Raw genomic sequence first — 8,329 nt, forward strand, 5'->3', positions numbered from 1 at the left:
TAGCCTTGAACTCTTTTCGCTTTAAGGTTTCCATTCCTTAAAGTTTCGATCAACGAACACACAAGCTGCAACTCAAGAACACTTCACATGCAAGTTAGTAGACAATTAATCAAATAATCTACTAACCCAGCAAATACTAACAATTCAACCTAACCGCAATTCTAACCAGAAACCTAACAGTTCTACCCAAGCAACCTAACAGTTCTAGATTCCACTATCTCAATCCTAATTCCTAAAAACCACAAATCCTATCGCTGGACGTGACCGGTTTCCCTAATGCCTTTTGTGACTCAATTTGACTCGATAATATTTAAAAACCGATTAAATCATGAGTTCCGGAAGCATGGACGAAACCATGCTCTGATACCACCTCTGTAACACCCCCGAACCGTCCTAAGCATAGGTCGACCCACCGGCCAACAATCAAACAAGAACATGACCGACGGACGACCCACACCAGGGTTGGAGATGAAAGGACAACCGCCAGCCAACAATCAAACAAGAACATGACTGACCGTCCAACCCAACACTATGGTCCGGAAGCGCTACGTGACGGGCAAGGGACAATCTGGTCAGAGTCACAAACTTTACTCCACGACCTAGACCAGTTCATCCACTAACTCGTCCCGCTGCGTCAAGGCATAAGGCTTTGCAACCCGTACCTAGAGTTAGCGTTTTCCGTTAGATCAAGGCCTAAGGCTTTTCAAACCCGTACCTCGACCTAACGTTGTTTAGACCGGACTAGTCAAATATCAGAGTACTCATGAAGCGCATATAAAACAATTACTTTTATTGATTCAAGAAATATTCATACATTGAATAATTCAAGACTGGGCCCGGCCTAATGCCAAATCGAGTCAACATAACACAGTTCACAATACCGTTTACAAAAGGCATGAAAATCTACAACCGGCGGTCCTAACATCCAGCACCAAGCTATCTGATCATCCTTACCTAAAGCGATCTGCAAAAAGAACAACGGAGTTGGATGAGTAATCTAGTATTACTCAGTGACCTGGCGGCCTCTACCCGCAACCTAGACTCTACCCAGACAACCCAAATAACAATCAATCTAGCCCTAGCATGCAATAAAAGCTAAGGCTAAGCAAACCGTTACTAAGTTAGACTTGGCCTCCTGCCATGATCTAGCTTCAAGTAACGGGAACCTGCATTAAAACAGTCAACAAACAATCCTAGTTAACCATATATACGCCTGAGTTCAATACTCATGTAGTGTTAGACACTTAGACTATGCAAGTATCATTATCGATCGACCAACAATCAAACAAGAACATGATCGGCCACCAATGATACCGCATAGCTTTAATATTCCACCACCCTTCACAAGCAATCACTCAAACCCATACAGGCCAACGTAAGGCCTACACTAACGAAATACACATCAAGCCTAATCCGGTACCTAACCCAGACTTAGGACTTAATGTCATAACCTGCAAGCAAATCAATCAACCACAATCACAATAATAACTATGAATATCACGACTCGATCTAACTAGTAACACCGTATATCGGTGCTACACACTGACTCGAGGGTTCCATAACCCTCTACGACACTCTAACCTGGGCCCTGGTGACATCGTGTTCATCCTCTCTATCGCAATATCCTATCTTTCTACCACAAAGGCCAGAAGAGGAACTTTCAACCGACCGCGGCCCACAGTCCTTCGGGTCACCGCACGACAGCCCACAGTCCTTCGGGTCACTGCCACATTACACCGTCGTGTAATCACTCAGCCATAGGCCATGATCCCGTCTCTCTGAGTCTTCCGGATCCAGCGAATAAGGGGTTTCCTTGAACCCGCTGAATACGAGGGAGAGGAAACACTAATCAACCCCAAACAAGCCTAGTATGGGCGGGTTACGCACATACTGTCGGCACCACTCACACAACAAAAACTCAATCTAGAACCTAACGTAACGATAAAGTTCCAGATCCTAACTAGACACTCAACTCTACAACACAAACAAGTAGTACCAGTAGTTCGGCCTATATGGCCTAAAACCCTTAGTACTAACTACTAAACAATAATATCAATACTAAACAATACAATCAAACCGTTACCCAGATAGTCCAGCCTCCCGCTGAGAAACTATCTTTAAAGATAACGGGAACCTGCCTCAACCATTCAACACGCAAGAATAGAAAACATGATGCATCCTATTCTTAGTCCTAATCAGGTTATCAGCTCAGTCTTAATTCCATTATATCTCAGCTTAGCCCATGCTAAACTGAGTCCAATTCATAAATAAAAATAACCCTAGGACTCTATCATGCATCAGTGTGATATTACTACTCTATATGCAACTCGATTTATCCTAAGTTCCAAGTGGAACTCAAACAAAACCAACTCACAGTGTTCTTGCAGCTGGTTGATCGGAGAGAGCCTAGCCAAAACCCAATGCCTCTGTCTTCCATGGACTGGTATGGACGAATCAGGATTTGGATAGAACCTCCTCGGACTTCGGGATCTTCTTCTCGGACTTTCGGTAGAACAATTGGCTCTTAAAAATGCTCTAACTTCTTCAAAACAGCTCCAAATCCTTCACTTCCTTTTTCTACTTCACTTTCTCTCTCTAGCCCAAGTTTTAGAGTGATGTTTGAGTGTGTGGAATGAATGAAAACGAGCTGGGGGAGCTGGGTTTATATAGATATGGCCAACCATTGAAATGGTGCCACTCCATCGCCTGTGTGTCGTCCCGCATGCTTCCGGTCGCATGCGCGGCGACACACGGGCGTCCAAATGTCACCATGCATGACTCCTCTGCATGCCAGAAGCCAGCACCACGTACAGATGTCATTCAGCATGGCTGGAGCTCATGCATCGCGACACACGGGCCCTCTGGGTGTCAAGACGATGCATGTCGTGCTTTGGGTGTCATCTGCATGTGAGGCTTCATCCTGCGGAGACATGTCGTGCTACGGAGACACTAAGATGCTTGGATGAAGGACAGCACGTCCTGATCTCTCAGATAGGGCCACCTCGAGCTTCCCGGTTGATTTGTGCGATTTCGGTCTTTCTGGTGAATTTTCGTCCCGCGATCAATCCCGAATATTTTTCCGCTCCCGTTCTGATTCTCTAAATATTTTTTATAAACTCCAGATGAATACTGAGATCCTCTAAAAATATTTCCCGAGCCTCCGGCTTCTTCCAATTTTCGAAAAACCGAAATTAGGGTTTTCGACCAACTTCGGGTTTTCCGTCGTGCTTGCTTCCCGTCCTGCTTACTCCCGTCATGCTTCCAAATTATAATATCTCTGAAATAATATTCTGATGATAGATGTGAAGTTTCGCGGAAAACTTAGTGGCTAAGAAACTTTCGGGTTTCTGAAACGTCGAGCTTCTAAACCGTCGTGCTTCCAAAAATGTGATTCTTCCAAAATCTTCGTCTGATCAATCTAAGACTCTTCTAAGAAAGGTAGAGAAGCTTAATATGTCTCATGGTTCACTCACGATCCATTCTTAGACCACATCCTACTTTGAACTTCTCGGTTGGCCCGTACCGCCCGCGGTTCGATCATCAAGTTGATGCTCGACCAATCTTCTGTTTTCTCCGAACCATGTTAAGTTTTGTGTGATCAAAACTCAACATTACTCCAAATATGTAATCTCCAAAAGCTTGGCTCCAGATTCTGACATCCCTGCTCGACCATTTTATCCCGAAGGGCGGGTTATCACACCGACTGTCCCTGTTAATCATTACTCCGATCCCGAAGGCCAACACAATAGGATCGAAATCCTATGATGTTATCCCATGCTAATGTATCCAGAGCGTAGGCTTGCTTTGAGCACTCTAATTTCTTCAAAGTAACAGCGCCGGAGGCACGACCCGGCTAGTTAAGGCCAGGAGCGTATCGCCGACAGAAGAGACAAGCCGACCGGTGCTCACGAAGGCGGACGGGCGACCCATCCCAAGGTTCAACTACGAGCTTTTAACTGCAACAACTTAAATATACGCTATTGGAGCTGGAATTACCGCGGCTGCTGGCACCAGACTTGCCCTCCAATGAGTCCACATATCCGTCCTTAGGGGGAGATAATAGCCGGTGATTATAAAAGACTTAGAATGGTTTAGACCATCAACATCTTGGCAAGATCCTCGGACTAGAGATTGTGATCTAGAAGTCCAAAAGATTATACATCTACAAGAGCTAGCTAACAAGTTGCCAGATACATTTGCTGACCCAAATAGAATGACAATATCACACACCCGGCTTGTAATGCACCCATAAGATTTGAATGTCCAAGATGGACAATGTCAAGTGGCTACAGAGTCTAAGCAACGTTTAAAAACGTGGTAGACCGATTGGTTCCAAAGACAAACAGCCTCGGAAGTCCAAGAGAGGTGCTGGATCCGAGAGCATCAAGGAAACCGTCCAGGACATAGATGGACCGGTCGAGCCGACCAAGACGGTCGAGCCATGCGTACCGGCCACACCCGATGATCCGGCCGTTCCTCAAAGTGAGGTCCGGGACGCTGGGCTTCACGGGACACAAGAGCCGGACAACCAAGAGATCTCTATAGACCATGTAATGTCCAGGAAACAATGGAACAGAAAAGATATCAACGTTGATGATTTATTTGCATACAAGGTAGCACTTGAGATCATGGATAAAGATGAGGATTTAGAACCCACGTCCATACAAGAATGCATGCTAAGATCAGATTGGATCAAGTGGAAAGAAGCTATTAACGTGGAGTTAGAATCATTGAGAAAGAGAGGCGTTTTTGGCCCTATAACATTGACACCAAGAGATGTCAAACCAGTGGGATACAAATGGGTCTTTGTAAGGAAGAGAAACGAGAAAGGAGAAGTAGTGAGATACAAAGCACGGCTTGTAGCACAAGGATTCTCCCAAAGACCTGGAATAGATTATGAGGAGACTTACTCCCCTGTGGTGGATGCACTACACTGAGATATCTAATCAGTCTGGCAGTGAAAGAAAACATTGACTTACGCCTAATGGATGTAGAACTGCATACCTATACGGACCACTGGATAATGAGATACATATGAAAGTTCCAGAGGGCATTGAGCTCAAAGACAAGAAAGGTTCTCGAGCATAAGTTTGGACACATGCATAAGGTTGACCTATATGGTTTAAAGCAATCAGGTCGAATGTGGTACAATAGATTATCCGAGTACCTAGTGAAAGAGGGTTATAAGAATGATCCAATAATTCCATGTATATTCATAAAGAAGTTTGACAGCAAGGGCTACGTGATCATGTCTGTCTATGTGGACGACCTGAATATTATAGGAACCTCTGGAGAGATTTCCCCAACCGTTGAATGTCTAAAGAAAGAATTCGAGATGAAAGACTTAGGGAAGACTAAGTTTTGTTTGGGATTACAGTTTGAGTATAAAGAGAATGGCATCCTTGTGCACCAAGAAACATATACGGAAAAGATACTCAAGCAATTCAATATGGACCAGGCTCACCCCTTGTCGAGTCCAATGGTCGTGAGGTCCTTAGATCTTGAGAAGGATCCATACGGACCTAAGAAGCCGGACGAGGAACACTCGGACCGGAAGTGCCTTACCTAAGTGCCATTGGGGCCTTAATGTACTTGGCTAGTCATACTAGACCGGACATAAGCTTTGCCGTGAGCTTACTATCAAGGTTTGATTCATGTCCAACCTTAAGGCACTGGAACGGAGTGAACATCTGTTCAGATATCTGCAAGGAACAAAGGATCTGGTTTGTTCTACACTAACCGACCAGGAGAGAACATGGTCGGATATGCAGATGCTGGGTACTTATCTGACCCACACCAGGCTAGATCTCAAACGGGATATGTATTCATACATAGTGGAGCCGCATATGCTGGCGTTCTACTAAGCAAACCTTAGTGGCCACATCATCCAATCATGCCGAGATCATAGCCATGTATGAGGCAAGCCGGGAGCTTGTCTGGTTGAGGAACATGACCGGCCATGTCTTAAAAGAGAGTGGTCTGGCCGTGGGACAAGAGAAGGAGGAGCCAATGATCATCTACGAAGACAATGCAGCGTGCATTGCTCAGCTCAAGGAAGGATACATCAAGGGAGACAGGACCAAGCACATCCTGCCCAAGTTCTTCTTCACCCACGACTTGCAGAAGGCAAAGGAGGTTCAAGCAGTTCAAGTTTCGATCAAGCGACAATTCAGCCGACCTCTTCACCAAGTCTCTGCCTACCTCAACGTTCAGGAAGCTGTTCATCAGATAGGGATGCGCCGCTGAAGGATCTTCAGTGATGCCTTCATCAGGGGGAGTATCATGCGTTGTACTCTTTTTCCTGTCTATGGTTTCCATTTTTCCCACCTTGGGTTTTTGGTTTCCTAGAGAGGTTTTTAACGAGGCAACATCGTGCATGGTACGAGCCCATATGGTTATAGCATCCAAGGGGGAGTGTTATTAAAACACATGTAGATTGCTAGTAACCATGTAAAGGAAGAACGGACCGCGTCCAGGCCCAGTCTAAGACCGTGTCCGCACAAGGAGAGAGAGTCGGCCAAAGCATTGGACCGACCTTAGATTTAGGAAGTTTCCTTTCTCTTCATGTTTATCTATAAGAGGTTTTCCTTTTTACTTTAGGATAAGAATTTGTACTATTTCCTTTTTCCATATCTTGTAATCCCCTATATAAGGGAACACTTGATAATGAAATACATACACGATTTCCCATCTTTACAACACGTTATCAGCACAATAGCCTCTAATTCCCTGAGACCTAAATCGATACCTAAAAGCCCTAAAACCGGCGACTCAAAGCTAAACCCTAGACGTTCTCTATTGTTCCAAAAGCTTGACATCCTCAAGAACCGAACGTCCTCAGCTTCCTGATCGCGTCCTCAGCTCGCACACAAGAAGAACGCATCCTCCAGCAAACAGCTCGCAGCTCGCGTCCATTCCCTCGCGCTCGCGTCCGACTACATCCGCGACCCGATAGGAGGCAGCAAGCGTTCTTTCTCTCTCCTCAGCTCGAAGTTTCATCCATTCTTAGGAGGTCCGGTTCTATACCCCTACGAAACTAAGGTATGAACATAATCTGAGGACATAGAATAAGATCGAAACCCTAATCCATCATTATGGAAATCTTATTCTTGATGAAACCCTAAAAGCAACTACAAGATTAAAATCGACAAAGTCTTAAAACTAGAAAGCTAAACGATTCCAAACTAGAACCTAATTGTATGTTGATTGATTGAATCTGAAATCTGACAAACCCTAATGAAGAATCGAAACCCTAAACCCTAAAGTTAGAAATCGATTTTAAGATTGATAATTGCTTGTTTGATTTCTTGCTACTTTTGAAGTTTAGGAATGTTAGATTGTTCTTCTTGAAATAATCTAACTAAGAACACAAAATCTTAGGCCTTGAAACCTTAACATAAGGTTGATAAAGAATTCAAAGATTAGAAACCCTAGGGATTATGAAAAGAAGTAAGATAAGGTAGATTGTTTTACATGAAACCGAACATTATAATGCATTCACAATTGATTAAGATAAGATCGACCAGCATATAAATCATACGAGTTTAGGTTGTTAGAAAACCTATAGAACTGTGTGGTTCATGATTGATAGCACCATGGTCGTCTAGAATTGTTTGAATATCATGAATGCGTAAGACATGTTGTGGCCGAGCTTGTTTATACCATGCGGCCACGTGATCATATTGTGAACCTAATACATTACATGATAATATGATTCAGATGTCAAAAATAGCAAACAGAGACTATGCACCCCTCAATCTCTCCGGAGACAATTACTTGCAGTGGGCACTAGACACAAGGATTAGTCTAAACTTGGACTCGGTGATACTATCATCGAAGACAACAATGAGAATGAAAAGAACCGATACAGAGCCTTAGGCCTTATGCGTCATCATCTCATTGATGGTCTTAAAGATCAGTACATGACAATCGAGAATCCACTAGATCTTTGGATGGCCTTTAACTAATAGATATGATCACCACAGGATGGTGTGCTTCCAAAAGCCAGGCATGATTGGATGGCATCTAAGATTCTTAACTATAGTCATGGATTATTACAACTCAGCTCTATCAAGATTGTCTCAATACTAAGCTGTGTGGTGATAAGTAACCGATAGCATGATGCTTGCAAAGACCTATACGACTTTCAATCACTCGAATTCTGTGTTGCAAGAGCAATATAGGACAAAGGGCTTTGCCACATATACTGATCTGATCTCATGTCTACTCTTTGGCCGAGACAAACAATGAACTCCTACTAAAGAGTAACGGAGTTATACCGCCGGGACAGCACCACTACCCCCAAGCCATGAGGTTTAAAAAGGATCCC

This window comes from Brassica napus, unplaced genomic scaffold (assembly GCF_020379485.1).
Source record: "Brassica napus cultivar Da-Ae unplaced genomic scaffold, Da-Ae ScsIHWf_2764;HRSCAF=3534, whole genome shotgun sequence".
NCBI classification, from domain to species: domain Eukaryota; kingdom Viridiplantae; phylum Streptophyta; class Magnoliopsida; order Brassicales; family Brassicaceae; genus Brassica; species Brassica napus.